The sequence below is a fragment of the Bemisia tabaci genome, chromosome 5 (assembly GCF_918797505.1).
Source record: "Bemisia tabaci chromosome 5, PGI_BMITA_v3".
Taxonomy (NCBI): domain Eukaryota; kingdom Metazoa; phylum Arthropoda; class Insecta; order Hemiptera; family Aleyrodidae; genus Bemisia; species Bemisia tabaci.
The window spans coordinates 34,971,209-34,993,560 of NC_092797.1; the positions used below are offsets into that span (position 1 = coordinate 34,971,209).

General features: G+C 40.8%; 1 protein-coding gene across 1 annotated transcript in view; it reads left to right on the top strand.

Moving 5' to 3' along the window:
• The first annotated feature begins 4,071 nt into the window (after positions 1 to 4,071).
• The window catches only part of Duox (dual oxidase), a 71,790-nt gene continuing 53,509 nt past the window's right edge, over positions 4,072 to 22,352 (top strand). The window contains exon 1 of the mRNA XM_072300620.1: positions 4,072 to 4,178. The gene's annotated coding sequence lies outside the window, so the exon portion shown is untranslated. The remainder of the gene's footprint in view (positions 4,179 to 22,352) is intronic.

The following is a 22,352-nucleotide window of genomic DNA, read 5'->3' on the forward strand; positions in this document are numbered from 1 at the left end:
CGGGGGGGGGGGGGGGGGCACGCCTTCCCCTTTTCACGCAGAAGAAAGAAGAAGAAAAAGGAAAGAAGAAAGAAGGAAAGAACGGAGAGAAGGTAAAAGAAAGCTACTTATCATTGATAATTATTTATGATGAAATTAACGCAAACTGCATATCAGACCCTTTTAATTTTCGAAACTTTTCTGGGAGAAGCCCTCCGGAGCCCCTTCCGCCCTCCCTACTATCGATGTGTCTGGATCCGCCCATGAAACGAGTCTGTAACGAAGTCGGAAGTCGTTGAAACTTTGAAAGCTCATACCCTCTGTAATAAGAAACAAAGAACCTTTACAAAGAACTTGAATCATGACTGGAGCAATCATTTTAATGCACATCATTCAACAAAGATGATGTTGGAAATCGGGGATTTTCCGACTCGACTCCGCGTGCGAGTAATTTTTGCGAGGAGCGTCGATCTCTTTTGTGAAGATTCTTGCGGAGTGGTGGCTTTGTTGGGAACTCGTTCAAGGTCGTCCGCGCTAATTTTTCAATTTCATCTCATGCCACGCTCATCTTCATCGTCAGTTACCACTGTTGCCATGTAGTGCTCACGCCGAGAAGTATGCATAGTTGTTACTCTCTAAGGCATTGGACCGTTTACCCGTTCGTATTCAAAGTGAAATTACCCATTTGTTCGTTAAAAAAGACTTCATTTCAGGAAACGGATGGGACAGGAGCACGCCCCCCCCCCCTTGAACTTGTTGTTGGTGACCTTTCTTGGAGAGATTTTAGTCAATCTCCATAAATTTAAAGGCTATTTTAGGAAATTTCTGAAAATTCATCCCCCCACCCCTTTTAAGCGAATCTTGCCTCGTCTGAGCACATTTCCCCTATTTCCAATTAAAATTGGCTGTGATAATGGTTTACAGACTTTGCATAAAAATCAGAAGACAACAAAACTTTTGCAAGTATTAGGCTTTTTAAATATTATATTTATATGATTTCTAGTATGTGATAATGAGTATATACTCGGAGATATTCGCTGCTTCATAATTTGTATACTGCTCAGAAGGCTTCGGTAAATTTTTAGGTTTTAGGTGTTTAAATTATTTCAATTTATCATCATGAGAACCACCGAATGTTTTATACTTGGCTAGTCGTGAAGGCAGCGTGGAGATATACTTGTACGACCATAATTTTTCTAAATATGAATATTACTAATAAATATGTTTAGTATTATAACTGAATTTGACAAAGGGAAATTCTTCAGACTATGTTTCAAATTTTCTGTGTATCTGGCAACGTGCAATCCTTTTGCGGTTTTCCCGAGCAAGTGGCAATGGCCACATAGGATTCACTCGGGAATTTTAACAGCTTTGCCGTAAAAAGCGCCAGCGTTACTCCTCCCCTCTGTTTGAAATCCTCAATACCATTCCATCATCTCAACTCCATCCATCCACTTTTCTCGACCCGAGTTTGACCTTCGTCGTGGTAGCATTCAATTAAAGTGCAATCAGTTACCGCATGAGGATTTTCATCGAACACTTTATCTAAATCTCAAAACCTCCCCTTCGTAAAAATAAACATCGATGTTCTCCAGATCCACTTAAAGATTTGTCAAGCATTATAATCATGTATAAGCTCTCCAATTCTTCATTTTTTCATTTTTTACCATATTTCGTTTAAATGAACGTGTAAATGAGCCTGTTTTTTTTTTTTTTTTTTTCTTTTTTTTCTTTTTTTAAGAAAAAACAAAAATTGTGTTGTAGCTCCGGTTCTTCAAAATCATGTATTGAAATTTTCGCTTTTGAACAATTCAAAATTTATCGTCATAGTTTGTTCCGGAGAACTACCGGATTGATATCAGTGATTTTTTCGGCTATTGGCAGTACAGGTGAAACCGCTAGATGATCCGCTTAATTTAAATTTTTTAAAATTTGACCCAGGAAGTAGTTCCTTTAGAGTGCGAGGACTCCTCTAGGGGTTAGGCCATGTAGCGTCCCGGAGGCTTTACCCATTAGTAGATTTAAAGACTCAGATGATCTATAATCATAATCAAATTTAAAAGTTAATTATCTCTATGCAATGTGAAAAAATGTTCAGGAACAACGAAAAATAGGCTGGAAATTAGTGCGCTCTTAAGGAAGGGGTCGCGAAGATCCCTTAAAGTTTCTAGCCTATAAATAAGTTTTCCTTGCGGTACAGAGTTGATTAAATAATGAATCTGATTTTCTCACTTAGATACTCTTTGACCATCGAAGTTGTATCACCGGATTTTGCCGAGGAGTGAATTTACTACGAGTTCATTCAACGGCAACTTTCAATGAATGGGGCGTGTATGATTCAGAAGTAGTAGTGAAATGAACACCTCGGTGTGTCGTAAAAGGAGCACAAGTAACATATTATTTCTTTAAAAAAGAATCTATGAATACAAAAATGCGTCAGCTAAACGGGCGTAATTGATATATATGTTTGCCATACGCGCGTAAAATTTCACCTTGGCAGCCCAGTTAAACCGCGGTCTTGGGCCTTCGAAATTCTTTTAAAACTAACTCCAAGACGTTGAAGATCTCCAAATTGGGAAAAATACCATCTTCTGTCTCCTCTTTACTCATTAGTCTCTCTTTCAACTTACGTCAAACTGATTAACATGGATTGCGCATCATGGCGTAGCCCCTGATCCGGTATCAAACGTGAAAAAAAAATAAATGAATTGAACAAAAAAGGCTCAAATTTGAGGAACGTAATGAAAAGTGGGACATCTAAGGTCAGAAAATGCCTAATAAGAACGAAATAAAAAACAGACCAACTTACTGAATCGCTACTCTTTTCCTAAAAGAGCGCAATTTTCTGAAAAAGGCCTATGAATGGTCAGTGCATACGAACAGTGCATGAGATCTGATCATTCTAAGAAATGATCGGTGCACATGTAATGTATTTAAAGGAATTAAGAGAGAAAAAACTTCGGTTAATCTTTTACTGAGATGAGAGCTTCTTATTCGATTGAACACAAGAATTCCACACGATGCAAAATGGTGACCGGTTTGAGATGTAAATTGCTTTGGTGTGCTTTCCTTGTTTGAAACACCGGTCCAAAATGCAGGCATTTCGGACTCGAGAAAAATACGGATAAAATACACTAATTTTAGCACTGCGCGCTGTAGATTAGCAGAATATTTCTCATTCTTCTACTCCCTCCTCTTCATCCATTTTTTCCCCCTTCTCTGCGTAGCTCGCTGTCTCCTGCTTGGCTGAGTTCATTCATGCATGATTGAGTAGACTCCTTACCGGGTTAATAATTAATGACAATACTACTCCACTTCAAAATAAAAAGAATGCCTACCTTCCTCGGTCAGTTCAATGTTTTTTCCCCCTCGAATTTTGGTCGTTGAAAAAAATCCTGTCTTGCGATCATGTAGTCCTAACATCTAAATTAAACGTGCTAATAAGTAGGAAATATTTTTGGTCTTATTTCCTTCCCTAAGACTCGCTTTTTTCATCGGTGATCGTGAGTGAACATTACATTAAGTTGCGGTGTTTCAACCGCAGCATCAATTTCATTATCTTGCTTCCTAACAGATATGCCTATTGTCCTCACGACAACAGAAGCAGTTGTTTAAAATTTCGTGTCGCTTGTGTTGAAAGAAAAACAATTGATAAGAAAATGTGGGAAATGTCTATTTTTATGAGAAAATTTAGTTGCCTCCGCCCGGCGTATTCCGGAGTGGAACATTTATTACATGCGCACGTATTTAGGCGACTCAATCAATGCCAATGCGACTATCACTTGGTAGCGTAATGTCCTCAAGAATCTTTGCGATGTATTGGATTTGAGAGTTGCAGGGTTATGAGACGAATACCGGAAATATATTTAAGAATAAATTAGTAGCGTCTCCTTTAAAAGTTTTCCAAACATCATGGGAGGTATGCTCGTCTTTGACGGAAAGAGGGCAAGGCATGATCCATGAAGTCGGCCATTCCAAAAAACCGCACACTTACCTTTAGTCGTGTCGAGTGCTCAGCATATGGGTTTAGCAACCTGACTTTTGATGAATTGTGTTGTAATAATTAATATTTTATTCTATCACTAATACCCTTACTTCCCGCTCTTCGGATGTTTCAGAGAGACGCTACGCCTACACAGAGAAGCAGCGATATGACGGGTGGTTCAACAATTTGGCGCATCCTGATTGGGGCTCCATCGGTAAGTTGTTTTTTTACCATAATATTATCAAAATGTGAATATAATGCCTTTTTTCGTTCGAGCTTTCGAACTTTTCATTATTTCGGTTTTAACAGCTTCAGATTGATATATTTCTTGAAAAGCATGTCCACGCTCTGAACCCTTGATAAATCAGATACCTTAAAAATACCTCAAACCGTAAAAATTAAGGGAAAATTCAAGACTTTTTGAGACTCAAGAAAATTCGTCAACCATATTCTGTCCAACCGTCAGTGAACTGAGTTTAGTGGCCAGACAGACTCCAAATCACACTAAAAAAAGAAGAAAGTTAAGAGTGATTCTAAGTTTGATAAGCTCATTGAATTCTTTTATCAAATGAACGAGGCTTCAGGATAGTGTTTAGTTCTCCGAAAATCGACTTAAAATTGTTTTACTCCGATTGACATGTTATTTAAGGAGACATGTTTTAACCCTTATATCTCTTTCATAACTTAACTAGCTATTCCGATCATTGACCTCGGTTATTTTTCCAAAATTTAAAGAAGCGGGATCATTTGTAGGTTAATATCCTGGTAAAACTGCAGAAATCATGAAATTCAGCTCAGTATAATTCTAGAACGAACTACGATAAAAAATGTAAATTCAGGTAGCCAGCAGCCTGATTGTTGAAATTTATGTCGGCACGACAAGAATCGAAAATCGATATATCGTCACCTTCCAGGCAAAGTATCACAAGCGCCATGCGACGTTTAAAAATTTCCGCCGCCATTTTATTTTTTTACAGAGAAATTGTTCAACGAAGCTGTCCGAAAATTTCACTGAATTTTCTTTGTGCTGCCGATAAAATTTAGTGAAATTTCCAAACAGATTCAACCAATAATTTCTCAGTAAAGAAATAAAATGGCGGCGGAAATTTTTAAACGTCGCATGGCGCTTGTGATACTTTGCCTGGAAGGTGACGATATTACACGGCGCAGATAGGGCTATTGTCTTATCGTGCCGACATAGCCAGTTAAAGTTTCAACAATCCGGCTGCAGATAGCTTATATCGCCGTTTTCCGCACGAAGGAACGTAACTCCATTCCAAGGTTGCAAAAGTGAACCGAGCAATTAAGTTTTTCACAAGGATGCACTGTGCAATTTTATTTCAAAATTTGTCTGATTTTTGCATGAAATCAGAAGATAAATCAGTCAAATTTTTAGTCAGAAATGCCTAAGATTCTCCTGACAAAAATGGAATTTGCGAGGGGAAATAAGGCAACACTCAACTTTTGTTACGCTCTTTCGTGAGGGGGACGACAATATACGGCGTCAGTTGGTTCCGTTTTATTGAATGCAGGCCGTTTTCATTAGCGTTTGAAAAACGACGGTTGCATCGAAAGTTTATCATGCACCCTCGGATACCTGATCTCGGCGATGAGTTAGGAGACGCAGACGCGAAAGATGGAGTATACCACGAGGCCACGCCATAATGTTGGTACAGTTAGTCGTTGACTGTGCAATTAAAGAGTTGGCTTCCTGCCTGCGACTCCATGGGGTAGACAGGGGGTCTGCAAATGCCAACTCTCGTAGTACAAATGCCCGGATATTTTAGTTGGGCACTGCGCCGCCGTTGCCCAGATTCAGATCCCCATGGTTCGCCGTCACACAGTGGATCACTGGAAAAAAAACACATTGTATCCAGAGTCCAGACTCTTAAAAACATCGACAAGAAAAAGTACTCTTGATTCAATCAGAATCTAGCTTAAATCAAGAACCAAGCCTCTTAATTTAAGCGGATTTCGTTTTGATTCAAGCAAAAATCCGATTGAATCAAGAGTATTTTTTCTTGTCAATGTTTTCAAGAGTCTGGACTCTAGATCCAATGTGTTTTTTTTTCCAGTGTTGGATTGAGCGTATAATTCCCTGGAAAATTGAAAGAAAAATATTTACAGGCCCTGAAATTCGTTATCAATCGCAGAAAAATTGGCGAATTCCGAAGGCCATGTATGATCAGCTCTTCTGTAGCGTGTCAGAACTCTGGCTCCGAGGCTCACAATCAGCCTCAGCAACCTCCGCCTCTTGCAGTTCTATTTGGGCTTGTGTGGTCTCGCCCTCCCCCCCCCTTCCTCCCCTTCATCCCCCTCCTTCGAACGGTGGTTTCGTTCTCGGCAAGTTTTCGCTCCGAAACCCCCACGCTAGACCACGAGGCGAAAAGTATAATTGAACGGATATTAGTTTTTAATAGTGCAGCACTTAAAAGATACTGAGGTGATAGGGCCCGTACTCCAACTGTGATCGAATTAAAGACAAACTTTGATACCCATGCAAAAAAAAAAAGAGAGAGACAAAAGGTCACTTTTGTGCTTGAGTTTCAAGAATTATTTGCAAGGCAAGACAATCAATTCGCAAAACACGAATTAATGAGGTTAAACGTAGAAAATTGCCACATTTAATCTGGAAATTGACAACCTCATGAAATGCGATACTTCCTTCGAGGTCAAATCGTGTTATTAAGTTTTCCGAACTTTGCATTTTACCAAAAAATTAATGTTGATTGGTGATGTTGACTGGCTCAAAATTTTGCGGACCGCTAAATGATCATCCCTGATCATTAATTGCTAACAGGTGTCATATATCCGGAGTTTACACAGAGGCGCACGGTGAGGTTGTTCATTGTAATGCAATAGACTTTTTTTCTTCATAATATTCCACTTTTTCTCGCGAAAACGTCTATGACTTTGCTTATCTGTGTGCGTTATATTCCGTGAAAATTTTCTTTAATGTTCATGTTAGTTCCCTCTCTGTCAAAAAACGGAATTTGAACAGGAGCTTTTAAAAAACTGCGATCGAGATACGTTTTTTGAGAATTTTACCATAGATATGCTAGCATGAGCACCGATTCAAGCTCTTTATTTTAATCATGTAGTCATACTTGTAAAAGCTAGATCCCCCCCCCCCCCCGGTTCAAACCGATGGACCACAAGTTCATGAACACCTAACCATTCTTCGATGACAGTCGAAAATACTTAGCAATTGGCATTTTTAGACACAAAATCTTTGTCCGTAGGTAAATAAAATTCGTTTATTTTAGTTACAACGATGCGCGCAGGTGGCAAGGGGGGCGAATGAGCAAGTGACAACTCCACTCGACCAATCAGCCACGTGATTCAGTTCTCCTCTCAAGCATCGGCATTCGTTACTCGTTATTCTTTATGGATATCGCGGGCGATATCCCGATATCAGTCATTTGTAACGTGAGTAATGATGGTCTGGCCACGCCCTCCACCTTTCAACTACCGTGCCCTAGTAAGATCCTTTTGCCCCGTGCCCCTTGTGCCCCCCTCGTACCCCTTGAACCCCCCTCGTGCCCCTTGAACCCCCCCCCCCGCCGTATACGCACTCCTCATCCAGTCATGTCTCGTGCGGCAAATAAATATCAGTCGCGATCAATCGCTCATTTGTATTCATTTCTAACCCCTGCTGTCGGTCCCACCCCGTTCGCATCTCCTAGTTACGAACGACCGTGCTCTATCTGTAATTTTTCGATTGTTTAAAGATCCTTTTGTTTCCTAGCAAGGCCTCTTGACTTTGGAATTGAGGTATATGCGTGGGCTGGTATTCAAATCGAGAACTTTGACTTTTTAACATTAAATCCGCCAAACTGATTCCCACTAAAAGTATGTGAAAAAATCGCGTCGCTCTACTTTTCTATTTATGCGTTAAAGTCGCTCCGCATAGGAGGAAGAAATCAAGTGCGTTTCAGTGATTATTTATAATTTTTGCCAGACTGTTTATCTTTACAGTCCACGACTTCATAAAGTAACTCTTTTTGTACACTCTTTATCCTACTACCAGAATAATGGCTCATTTTTTCTTGTTTTTATTTGCGTCTTCTCTTTATTCTCAAGACCAGAATCCATCTCTTTTCCTTCGTATATGGCGAGCATAACTTTGAACTATGTCCGCCCGCGCAATGTGTCCGCGTCAGAAATTATGTTCGCGAGCGCCGGATGTGAAAAGTTACTTGGACCTCGTTCAGCAGAAAGGAACCAAGCCACATCAGCTATTGCCAAATTTAACCGGGCAATTCAATTTTTTTAAGAGATCGTTCATGCGAATTCTTTCGAAAATTTTAAGGCATTTGCTTCGTACTAAGCAGAAAATTCGCTGAAATTTGCACAAAAATCCGCCCAACCGTTTTCAGGTAAAAAATCATATTGCCTGATGAAATTTGGCAATAGCTGATGTGGCTTGGGTCCTTTCTGCTTAGCGCGGTTCACTTGAGCTTTGCGGTCGACCCGGGATGCTCGTCGCTCGCCTCCTTCTCCGGTGGGCAGAGTCCGCATTCGAAGCACGAATTGAACGTATCCATGCTAAAACCAACTATGTCCCACACAAACCCTATTCACATAATTCCTTCTAGCATAAGCACGTCCAATTGCAGTCAATAGCGACCGGGTCTCATTATCCTCGATTAGAGGCTTTTAAGAAACTACATAAAACAAAGCGATAAGAGAAAAAAGGGCATTGCGCGACTCTTCTCGAAATCATACGAGCGGATTTTTTGCAGGACTCGTATGACAAGGATGACGAGGATACCTACACAGAGCATTGAGCATTGAGCGCGTGAAGAGAATCGTTAATCGCCGCGAAACGCCATGAAGGCGCAGAAAAAAGGGGAAAAAGGGCGAAAGAGGAATAATCAACGCTTTTAATTGGCATGCGATCGGGCTCTCTGCGGCAGACTCCCGCAGCTATATTAGTGTATTTATTGATATGAGGGTTTTCGTTGACTTACGCTCATAAACCAATCTGAGCTTGGGCGCTTGCGTAATAAGAGATCATGAATAGTGGTATGGTACACCCGATCGCCTTATCCACTCACAACTTTTTTCATGCTCCAGCAATGACGGCCTCAGCTTTTGGTCCCGCGTCGGCCGAGGTAACGCGGCTGTCCTCTCAGCTCGCCAAGTCGAAGCTACCCAAGAACCAAACACTGCCGAGCTAAGGAAAAACGCCGTTAGGAGCATTCGAATGTTGCCATATTTCCTCTGGGAAAATATTTGCTTTTGAAGGAAGTTATGAATATTTTTCCGTGCAATTTTCAGACTTTTTAGATCAAATCACGAACAAAATCCTCTGAAAATCGGAAGAGAAATATTCACAAATTGCCAAACACTGCCGCGCTAAGGAAAAACGCCGTCAGGAGCATTCGAATGTTGCTATATTTCCGCTGGAAAAATATTTGTTTTTGAAGGAAGTTATGAATATTTTTCCGTGCAATTTTCAGACTTGTTAGATCAAATTACGAACAAAATCCTCTGAAAATCGGAAGATAAATATTCACAAATTTTCCAGAGAATTCGTGATTTTTGGAAAGGAATTTGGCAACGCCTGATAGTGCATACGGCGTTTTTCTTTAGCACGGCATGCAGAACAGTGCTGTTCGTCCATCAGTTCTGCTAAGCTCGATTCATGCTCTGCCCGCCAAAAATGGGCCAATATATAGACATGGTAAGATTAAATGCATCCCAAGACACGAGCTCTTATCAAAGTTCATTTATAGCACGTCGATTATATTGAAAGTGTCCAAATCAACCATTAGACACGTTAGCTTTCATTTTTGAATTATATTAGCAATTGCATTAAATTCAAACTTCCCGCTCGCTACAATAGCCAAAATCAACGTGTGTTCTATTGGTTATTGAAATAAATTGAACGCTTGGCAAATAATTACAGTTTGGTTTCACCAAAATGTTCATCCTTCTGTAATGTACAGTCCTAAATTTTGTCTTTTACAGTTCAGTGTATCGGAAAATTATTCCATTTTAAAATTAGTTCAGCCAGTGCTCAATATGAATCGAGCAAATGCTACTTTTGCAAAGTTTTTTTACGAACACGGGAAATGATAATGTTTTACGCATAGTTGAATTTGGATATTTTTAACGAATCTACCGTGTTCTGCGTGATATTCTATTTAAATAACATATGCTTTTCGGTGATTGGTTTCTAACCGTGTTTCTAGTGATACACTCCATGCAACCACTAATTTTATAAAGGAATTAAAACAAATCGAACACCCTTTTGTAAGTTTACGTCCACGCGTCTCGTTAGTTTTTCCTCCTATGTTCAGTAGGACAGCGACCACTGAGCGCACTGTGTTTCATTCCTATTCAAAAGTGGTTCAAGACAGGCAGGCAGGCTCTTTAGTGCGTCTCAGACCCGACGCAACAACGTGACTGCATCAAAAACCCCTGGATACAACTATATGTACTCGAGGGATGTCCGTGTTGCGTGCAGACGACATTGAAGGCGTTTTGACAGCCCTGTCTCGCACACACGCTCGTCGTTCTCGTTGTATGGTATGGACCACTAGACAAGGTACGAATTTCAGCATTCTGATTTATGTTTCTTAACCAAAATTTCACGTAGAACACGATGCACATACCAAAAATTACCGAAATAAACTTCTTACGAAGATATTTAATGATTCTTAATGCGTGAATTCAAACCATCCGCTCATGAGTTCTCAATGCTCTACGTGACTCACATCGCGCGCTAAACGTTGACATGACAGTCTCTGCGATATAAAAATCTGGCAACCACGATCTTGACGCTTTGGCTCAGCTATAGCAAATTGTTTATAGTTTGAACAACACATGGTGGGAAATGAACATTGCTCGATTGAGAAGCTCGCTGAAACCCTTGTAGGGCGCGATTTGACTCACGTAGAGCTTTGAGTTTCTTGTGAGCGGGCAGTTCAAATTCCTCGTGACCAATTTGAAATAAAAACGCTAATATCTTCGTTAGGAGTTGGTTTCAGTAATTTTCGTTGTGCGAATCGTGTTCTACGTGAAATTCTGGTTATGGAACATGTATCAGATTTCTTAAATTCGTACTTTGCCTAGTGGTCCATTGTTACAAGCAAGCTGCTACTCCAATACGCAAGGGGTGTGAGAGAAATGGGCAAGGCGGATCTAAAACCGCATCCGCCTCTCTATGCGTGTTCCCTTATAAAAGCAAAATAGGAGGTGACCCTTTGTGACCGTTTTTCAGCCTGATAAAGAAGTACGTAAAACTCGCATTGTCATTCCAAGGTCGTAGAGGAGAAAATACATTGTAGAACAAATGTGTTACATTAATTTAATGAAAATTACCTCTGCCGTACTAGAATGCAGCATGCGCTATAAGGCATATGGCTTTTCTATTGTTACAAGGGAAAATTACATGAAAAAATATCCTCCGATTTTCTTAGAATTCGTCAGATTCATCCGTCTGATTCCGTCGGAACTATGAGAATCGATGAATCTTGCCTTCAGTTCTTCCTCGGTTGCAGGAAAACAAATGTTTCACCATTTGTATTTTTCTTGTCGTTCCCTATATCATTTGTTCTCCTTTTTTTTCTTCCTCTTTTTACTAAAGTATTTATACACATGCGCCGATGGTTAATTAGGCAAGACGCTAGCACATGACGCTGAAAATATGGTCCTTTCGTTACCGGTCTAGTTTATCCTTCTCTTGTCACATCCCTGATCAAAGCGATATTTTGTTGCTGACGTTAAACGCGCGGCACCACACCTGTGCTTTGCTTTATACTACAAAGGGAAGAACCTCCGCGGTCGAGCGCCTTCAATTATTCCTACCTGCAACACGGTCATCCTTGGAACACGAATAGTTGTATCACGGCGCCTTCATCCTATTACTCAGTATACTTGGTCCTCCCGATGATTTTAATGTACGAGAACAAAGCAGCTTGCATCCTGATCAGAGCAAAAAGAAAATTAGCTCATTTTCAATTTGTTTGTTTCCATGAGTAAATACTCATAAGCAATCGCAAAAAAAAAATCACTAATTATTTGGTTCTTTGCTGTGACTTCATTTTGTAACTCTATTTCTAATTGGACGTATTTCTACCAAACAGACCTATGCGGAGGTGAGAAATATGGGGTGTGCTCGTTAGTTCTCTGGCCGTAAGAGTGAATGAGAATAATAAAGCGCCAGTGACGTCAGCGGCGACGATGGAGACTCCGAGCCGCGGATCCGCGTCTTTATCTCATGAGCCTTGTCCACAACGCTCTCTTGCCATGCCCGCGGCTCATGAGTTCCGCATTCAGTTGGCACATAGGTCTGTTTGATAGAATGTAAAATCCCGCTTTTCCAATTCTTCAAAAGGAATCACGCCCACTTTTACATTGCTTCTTATGCAACTTTCTAGAGCACACCCTATATTTCTCACCCCCACATAGGTCTCTTTGGTAGAAATACGTCCAATTGTTGGTATTCCTGGCTTTGATTTTACCTCACATTAAAGTGGACCCAGCACTATAATTCTACGTACATTTTGTCACGTAAACAAGAAGATTTATTGCCGTATAATGTTTCCCTTCGCGCATGAAAAATGTATCATCCACCCTTTTTCTCCTCAACGTACCAGCAAATCTATGACCCCGACGAGGCATGTTGAGTGTTGAGTCTAGTTGCGTTACGCGCGTTGCGTTGGCCTCAAGATGCTAATGTTAATGTTGTTGTTCCGCGCTCGCATACTGTGACGTTTCTGACGTGTTTATGAGACGCTCGCAGCCCGCGAGTCTTCAGTTTTAGAGAAATTTATCGACCTAATTTCTCAATGGCTCGGCGATAAAACGTAAATGCAGTTAACGGAAAGTCTAATTACTTGCAGTTTTTTCGCTCGTTTTTTCTCGCCTTTTTTATGGGTAGTCGCCCGGTGTGTGCGTGTGAGTCCGAGTGTTGCTGCTTGTGTAGATCACCGAAGCCTTGCTTGTTTCAGAATGAGACGATGATCTCACACTTCACATTACAAGCGCACCTTCGCTTTGCCCTATGGCCCTCTGTTCCAGCGTGGCAAAATTTCCACCGACAAAAATAGCACCTTCAAGTTATTAATAGATGTTTCATAAATGCACTTATATGACACCCGACATTACTTATTTACGATCTCTCACATTATAGGCGATTTGATTCTTGTTAGAGTTTTAAAATATCACGTCTGTTGATTCTTTTTGCCTTAACTTTGCACGCAGAAACGAATTTCCGCTGTCGCGTGAGCTTTGTGCACATAAATAATGGCCTGGGAATTGAATAAACAACAGATTTTTGCCTGCTAAAATTCAAAATGGCAAAGTTTCCTTTGAGCTCGGGACTGTGTTTGTATCCGCTGCAGATTCGGTGTGGGTGTAATTTTATGGGTCAAATGGATGGAATATATAACATGAAATAATGAATCGTAATATTGCTAATATTATGCAACTTATTTGTTGGAAATTAAGTGAAAGGAAGTACGAAATACTAGCAGCGTTGCGTTGCAGAATGGTCCAGTTTGCCTAAACTTCGTCCAAATAAATGAATAAAAGACCGTAATCCAAAAAATGTTTGTTTTTTATCGCGTAGATTTTTACAATCAATTTTTCATTCGACAGTAAAAACGTGCTCATGATTCAGGAAGTAAATAACAACTTCGTTTATACACCGTGCAATGGAAATCAAACATGTTGGAATATTGAACGGTTATCACATTTTACACTGATTTGAATTCTTCCCCGTAATTTTACATGTACATACGTTTTCTCCCGCGAGAAGGTACGTTTCCTCTGCAATTTAAATTTAATCTTCCTGAAAAAAGGAGCTCTTTACATCAGCGCCCCGAAATATACATCAAGTTTCACAACGCGAGGATTTCCCTGACGAGTGGCAACCCCGCTTCTCGACCAACTAGTTAAACACTTGATACTTGAAATTGAGACACCAAGACAGGTGGTTTTTACGAATTGAGATAAAAAGATTGATTGTTAATTTAAAGATGCTAGAACGTCGTTTACGGCAGGGAATTAATAAATTAACCGTTCTTTGATTAGAAAATTGCTCGTGTCATGAAACGCATTTTTGGTCGTGTCGGACTGTGGACCAAGAGTCGCCTTGAGCATCGGTCCTCCATTATTTGAGTTTTATTATTTTTTTTTAACGTTCTCTTGTTTTAACTAACGGTTGTGCAAGGATCTAGCTATCGCTTCCACTCCAAAAGAATTGATAAATTCCTGTTATTAGCGCGAGTAAGGATCCAGTTCAGCCGCGCCGATCGTGATTCATTGTGGTTTTTTTTTCTATATCTAAAATGAATCATATCTTTAAAGAATTCGAGGTTTTTTTCAGTCTGGAATTTGCATTTTTTCAATGAAATTATTTAATAAATTATATGTTATGAGCGGAAAGAATGGCGCATTCAGATGACTACGTGGCTTGTCTGAAACGTTTTGTAAGATCCCAGCGGTGCTCGAGAGTCAACCGTCATCCGACCTTGAATTCTGTCGAGACTTTTTTTCAGGTTTTTTTTATATTAATTTGCTCGGAGGAATTATTTTTATTGGTTTATTAAGTTTAATATATACAATAACTAAGCGATAGCTGTGAGTACAAGCTACTAGTCATATCGCACATTTCTACTTGGAAAAAAAGCTCGGCTCGTGCTTTGAAAGTTGTCAAAAACAATTCAAAGTCCCAGCAACTCACCTAGAACAATATCCATACTTTTTTCTGTTTAATTTATTGACCGATCTGTAGCATTCCTCAGATATAAGCGAGATGTAGCGCGACGGAGCTTTTTGTGTCTTAACGGTTCATAATTGCTGTGCACTTATCAACCGGAAAAGAAACCGTTATAATTATTTAATATGTTGAGTCAAGTTTTTTCTCGTTGTTACGAAGAAAGAAGAAAAATTGTATTGCTTTTCGGAAAATACACTTAAAGAGACATTCGTGTATACCACAATACCACGACGGGCTAGAAACGCTCAAGAGTCGCACGTGATATTTTTGATCGGCTGAGCTCGCTGATTTTAAGGTTATGCAACCCAATTCGCCGCCCATCTCAGCTAACAAAATTTAGGCCCAGGGCTATTTTTCTGTAGAAAAGAAAGAAAAAAAATCAGTAAACTACTTCTCCGAACAATGAGAATCATAACCGAATTTTAAGTTTAATAGATCGTATCGGACCGCTTTCACCGTAGACGATCATCGTGTTGTTTTCATTGCCTGCTTGGTGTGGAGCCTAATCTTATCATACTCAATAACATAAAATCATAACGTAACGCTTCACAGCCTAACGCTGGGCGTGTACGCTACCCCTTCCACTACATCACCCCTCTCTGCTCATTCTGCACCAACTCAATTCGCTACCATTCCCCACACAGAGGTCTTTTCCAACACGCTCCCTATGAAGATATTGCCAGCCGGCTGATTATTGAAATTGATTGACAAAGCTATGGACAATGAAGACAAAAAGGTTATGGAGGGATCCTATGGGCGGAAGCGATTGGCTGCAATGGACATTTAAGGTAAATAATAGACTGACTAACGGCAACCCACGAGAGACCTTATATTTAGTCCATTATTTTCTCCCTTAGTCTATAGGAAACAACACTGGAAAAAAAACACATTAGATCTAGCGTCCAGACTCTTGAAAACATTGACAAGATAAAGAAATCTTGATTCAATCAGATTTTAGCTTAAATCATAAGGAAATCCGCTTAAACCAAGAGGCTGGGTTCTTGATTTAAGCTTAAATCTGATTGAATCAAGAGTATTTTTTCTTGTCGATGTTTTTAAGAGTCTGGACTCTAAATCCAATGGTTTTTTTTTTCTTTCTTTCTTTAAATTATTTTACTACTAATCTCAAAATTTAACTTTTCCCCTCAACCCTTTTGTATTTACTGATCCTTTTTGATGATTGTCCATGTAAATTTATTACTATTACTGCCTTCTTTAGAGGTGTAAATGGCCTTAGATGCTAAAGCACCGCTTTAAAATAAAATTATTTTACTACTACTACTACTACTACTACTACTACTTTCTTTCTTTCTTTCTTTCTTTCTTTCTTTCTTTCTTTTCCAGTGAACCATTTCAACCAATTGGATTGCTCCATACTCTTCATGTGTCTTCTTTGTCTACCAATTTCAACAATCAGCTCGCCGAGCTTGATCCGTGAAATAGCGGCGTGTCGTGCTTTGCGACTAATCGAACGGTTTCCCATTTATTCCTACGGGAAGGATCGAATATCAGTTGTCCGCAACGAACGCCTTAATAATCGATTCTTCACCGTAGCTTCAAATGGGAAAATATCGATAGTCATGGAAGTGTGGCAACGCTCAACTCAGGTGCGACGTGCGAGATATCGAGTCGCAAAGAGTGCATTGCGGTCACTCCCGGTCAGTCGCACAATTTGACACGGACAAACTGACAAGCGACCTGCAAGCGCGGTACCCTGTCCGATCCGTACTGCAGTGCTAAGGAAGAACGACGTACGAACATTCGAGAGTTGCCTAATTTCCTTCGATAAAATGTCTATTTTTTAGGAAAATTATGAATATTTTGTCCTTAAAATTTTTCAGAGTCTTTAGGTAAAATTGCGAACTAAATTATCTGAAAAATTGGGATGAAAATCTTCATATATTTACCAGAAAATTCGCGTTTTATGAAAGGAAATTTGGCAACGCCTGAAGGTTCATACGGCGTTTTTCGTTAGGACGGCAGCATAGGTCGCTCCGGCCCGGCCGCCTCGGTAGGCATATTTTTCAAAATAATGTGCATGGGTGCAGTGTTTGTTTACATTTCCCGCTCCCGAGACGGAGAGGCCCCCCCCCCATTCGCCTTCCCTTCCCTCAGTGCCCCCCCCCTCGCGTTCGTTCGACGGGCATTCAAGTGTCGGCCCCGGAGAAGGCGGCTTCTCGAGTGTGATTGATTCGTCTCAGGTGAAGGCGGAAATTCATTCAGTCTTACACTCGCGTTCACGGTGCTTTTCGTCGGATGCGATGGATGATCGTCCGTTCCAGAAGAAAGGAAGGATTGAAAGAGGCTCTGATGAATGCAGAGACAAGAGGAGATCCTCCAGAAATATCCGGACAGTGGTAGAAACTTTTACTTTCCTGAAGGTTTAACGTTCTCTCATGAATAGCAACTTTTTCGATGGTTTTTGAGTCTTGGGTTAACGGTGCGGTGCGCCTAACTACAAGTTTACCAGACATCGGCTCGTTTTTCTGACCGATAAGAGTCTATCAGACCCGCGGCACGCTGTAATTTGAATGGGCCTGGTGCGCGCAAGAGAAACAATAGATACAGCCGAAAGAATAGATTTTGCTACTAGTGAAATACTGTATAAAAGCCACGATAGATAACCATCAAAAAAACGTCGAAGTCTAAAATTCACCTTTTAGCGTGAAATCACGCTTTTTCAAATGTTCTGCGTCCGCTGGCAGTTTTTCTAAGTGGCCGGCAGTCAGGTGAAGAAGAGGAAGAAGAAGGATGAGATAGGGGACGCGGGTGGAAGACACCGAGAAGAAGAAGATTAGGTAGAGAAAAAGGGAAATGAGTAGAATTGGAGGTAAAAGAAGAGAAAGAGGGAGAAGACGAGAAAGTAAACGAAGGAAAGGTGTTTTTTCCCTTCCTCCTGTCTTCTTATTCTTCTCCCTCTCACTATTCTTCATTTTCTTTATCTTCTTTTCCCACTTCTACCTCTTCTTCTATACCCTCCTTCACCTTCTCTTCCTCGTCTTCGCCTTGTCCCGTTTCTTTTTCTCATTTTTCTTTCTTCAATCCTAATGTATCGTCATCTTACATCGTAAGTTACGAATCCTACGATTTGAGCCTGTCAGACTAGCAAATTGCTCAATAGCCACAATAGTTCATCTTAAAAATTTAGTGTGGTACTGCTCCGAAAGTGGAAGCTCTCATTGGTCACCAATTTTCAAACGTATCTCGAATATATTTAACATGGCTCACTCTGCTACAGTAACCAATCCCAGCTCAATGCTCGTTCCTACTTTGATTAGCATCTGAAGCTGTATTATACAGGGTGTTCGAAAAGTCCCCTCCCCCCCCTCTAACTTTTGACCTAATTGAGGTAGAGATTTGAAACTTGGAGGGTGTTCTTAGATCAAAGGGAGCTACTTTTTGACCCCCTCAAAATTTTTGGGGGCCCCCCCCTTGGGGGGGTTACGGACCATAACTTTTTTTTTTCAAATGGGAAGACCCCCTTTGTGATACCTCGTTCGAAAGAACATAAAAAGAGAACAATTTTCGCGCAAACCCGAAGTCATTATCTCAAACCGTTTCAAAATGGCGGCCGGTCAAAGTTCAAAATGGCCGAAAATTGGCACCTCTGCTATTTGCGCATGGATTTGCTTGAAACTCGGTATCTGGGGGTATTTTGGCACGAGAAAAACGAATTTGACGTTAGATTTTTAAAAAAAACCTAATTTTGCAAAATGGCCGCCCGTTTAGGCTCGAAATTTTGACAAACTCGATTTTTTGCCGATGGATTCACCTGAAATTCGGTATCAGGGGGTATTTTGACCCGAGAAGAACGGATTCGACGTTAGATTTTTAAACAAACCCTCATTTTTCAAAATGGCCGCCGATTAAAATTCAAAATTGTCAACAATTGGCAACCTCAACTTTTTGCCGATGGATTCGCCTGAAACTCGATGTTTGGGGGTATCTGGGTGGGAGGAAAACGATAAGCTGAGAATCCTGAAGATGAAGCTTGAAATTTAACAGGAATCCATCGGCAAAAAGTCGAGGTTGCCAATTGTTGACAATTTTGAACTTTAATCGGCGGCCATTTTGAAAAATGAGGGTTTGTTTAAAAATCTAACGTCGAATCCGTTCTTCTCGGGTCAAAATACCCCCTGATACCGAATTTTAGGTGAATCCATCGGCAAAAAATCGAGTTTGTCAAAATTTCGAGCCTAAACGGGCGGCCATTTTGCAAAATTAGGTTTTTTTTAAAAATCTAACGTCAAATTCGTTTTTCTCGTGCCAAAATACCCCCAGATACCGAGTTTCAAGCAAATCCATGCGCAAATAGCAGAGGTGCCAATTTTCGGCCATTTTGAACTTTGACCGGCCGCCATTTTGAAACGGTTTGAGATAATGACTTCGGGTTTGCGCGAAAATTTTTCTTTTTTTATGCTCTTTCGAACGAGGTATCACAAAGGGGGTCTTCCCATTTGAAAAAAAAAAGTTAGGGTCCGTAACCCCCCCAAGGGGGGGCCCCCAAAATTTTGAGGGGGTCAAAAAGTAGCTCCCTTTGATCTAAGAACACCCTCCAAGTTTCAAATCTCTACCTCAATTAGGTCAAAAGTTAGAGGGGGGGGAGGGGACTTTTCGAACACCCTGTATGTCGGCGGATTGTTGGCGGTAACCGAGTGATAAAGAAAGCTCCATCAACCTGGAGCTTTTTTCTGGAGCGAAGGGTTCCTGGTCTGACACGATGACTCTGGAACAACTCCTCCGTCGAAGAAACAGAGAAAGAGAGAGAGTGCCTGCCAAACTCGTTTTTTGTTCCAGTTAGTGAGAGGGCAGGCGGTAGGCACACAACACAAAATCTGATAGTTTCTACCTATCTCTATTTAATTCGTCAATTATCACATTCCCAGCACTGTCCATCGGGAATGAAGATGTTAATGTGGCCTTTTTATTTCGCACGGAGGTTCGAAATAGATGACTGCAGATTGTGACGTCACACAATTCTTAAGGGGAGACAAACAAACTGTAATACATTTTATTCAGTGGTTGTTTCCACATACTGGGGTAAGAAGGAATCCAGCAAAGCGTCCTTAAGCAGCTCCGAACAAAAATAATTCCTATTCCAAAAAAATGTAAATAAAAGCATAAAGAAATCCTATCACGTCTGGAACGTTATCGTCATCTTTTTTGTTTACACCGAGTCAAACTAGAAGAGAAATGGTATCACGATAGCCTAAAACTCACGGACCAATCAGAGATCAGCGCATTTTTTTCGTAGTGAAAGGATCGAGATGGCAATACTGCCGTGCTAAGGAAAAACGCCGTATGAGCCTTCAGGCGTCGCCAAATGTCCTTTGACAAAACACTAATTTTCAAGAAAATTTGTGAATATTTTTCTTCCGATTTTTCAAAGAATTTAGTTCTTAATTTGATCTAAAATTTGTGAAAAATTTAAGGAAGAATGTTCATAACTTTCTTCAAAAGTAGATATTTTCCGTGAAAAAATTTGGCAACATTTGAAGGCTCATACGGCGTTCTTCCTTAGCACGGCAGAATATACTTTCCGGTATATTTATAGGTGCTCTAGTTAATCGCCATCGATCACTGATGTATAGGGACTTAATGTCAACCCAAAATTCTTCCCTCGAAGTTTATACGACCCGAGCACGCAGAAAGATCACCACGCAAAGCTCCAAGTCACGAGTCCTGAATGTCAAGGCAGCAATTTTCACGTCTCCCGTATTTTTTCCCGCACCGGACGGAGCTCAGCGCCGAGGCACGAATGCAGTAGTCGAAGCGGTCAATTTGTCGGGAATTCAATGGAATTTGTTTCTGGGCGAGAGTTCGGATTTACGTAGCCGATGAGCAGGGAGGGTGACACGGAGGGGGAGGCGGAGAGAGGGGGGATGGTGAGGCAGGCCATGGAGATACCGGTGCGGTGAGGCAGGCGGTCGACATCTCGAGAATGGAGAAGTGGAGCAAGGTCGCGTTCCTGCGCCGCGCAGCGCCGCCGTCACCGCGTCTCCGTGTCCCGTCGCACAGTGCAAACAACACAAATGCTCGGATTTTACTTTTGATATTATGAATTCTAACTCTTTTACTTACAATACACCGGAAAAAAACACATTGGATCCAGAGTCCAGACTCTTGAAACATTGACGAGAAAAAATACTCTTGATTCAATCAGATTTAAGCTTAAATCAAAAGGAAATCCGCTCAAATTAAGAGGCCTGGTTCTTGATTTAAGCTTAAATCTGATTGAATCAAGAGTATTTTTTCTTATGGATATCTTTATGTGATAGTGAGGAATAGGATCAAAAGGAGAAGACACCCAAGATGAAGCTAATTGAAAAATATATAAAGTCCTTCGCCAATTTCGTTGACGGGGACTTGAACGCAAGTTTAGAAAAGTTAACTTCTTAGTTTTGGGACGTATTATAATGCTGTTAGACCTTTTCCTTTCATGACAATGGTTCCACCAGAGCGCGAAGTTTTTATAATGATCAAGTAAGGGATACTTACACAAAGGCAGCTAAATTTGAGGGAGACTTGAACGCAAGTTAAGAAAAGTTAACTTATTAGTTTCGATGTAATATAATGGTTATATCAGGACGCTGCAAGCTTTCAAATTATCAGTTGAGTTAAATTAAATCACTGATTAATTGGATTACTGAATTGGGGGGGGGGGGGGGCGTGTGACGGTAGTGCAAAATGCATTGAAACATGAAATAAATACAAGAATATGAAGTCTTTGTAGATTTTCTGAAAATGGACGCCTTCTCTTCAATAAAATATCAGCTAAATTGCCTTGAAGACGTCGGATTATCATCTATCCAATGTCAAACAATTTTCCTCGAAGTGAAGTTCTCGGAAATTTCAATTTCTCCCGATTTTAGCAATCGGTTGAAGTCCGCATTTTTAGCCTTAGATGAAAATGTGTAGTTACGTTAGTGATATTTTATTTTCCACTGTGAAATACTGAACTCAGAAAAAGGAACGACTTCATAGTATAAAACTTCAATATCCGATCTTAAAGAGAATTTGAAGGTACAACGAGGCAAGGAGTGCTACTTTGTTCTCCACGTAAATCCGAGATATTTCCTTTTGATAATCCTCAAAATGGAGAACAGTGCCAAAATAGGCAACTTAAGCTTTTCTTAGGTTATTATTAGCTGAGAGAAGTATTAACAGAATCATTGACGAGTCGAGACTACCAGCGAAGTGATAGCTGCAAATCCATGACAAACACATACCAAAAGGAGGAAGGACTCGACAAAAGGATTGCCAAAATCGGGAAGAGCCATCAGCCAATCAGAGATGACATCATTCTCGCCGTATCGAGTAGGAGCCCCCACGCAACCCTCGCTCAAATCACGGCTCTTTTCCTCACCGACTCGAACCCACCTCTTACAAAACGGAGCTTGCCTATTTTAACTTCCGGATACAACTATTCGTGTTCTACGATCGTGCGTGTTGCGTGTTCAAAAATATGAAGGCGCTTCGATATTTTTACACTTCGCTCATCGAATTCCGAGTTTTTGGCGACGAGGCCGGATGTGCGGCGGGCGGCTGAGCTTCGATCAGCGTCGCGACGACTCAGCTGTCGACGGCCGACGACGTCGCGGCGTCTCGCGGTGTGACGCACTCGGACCCACCGCACCGGGGGGGGGGGGCGGC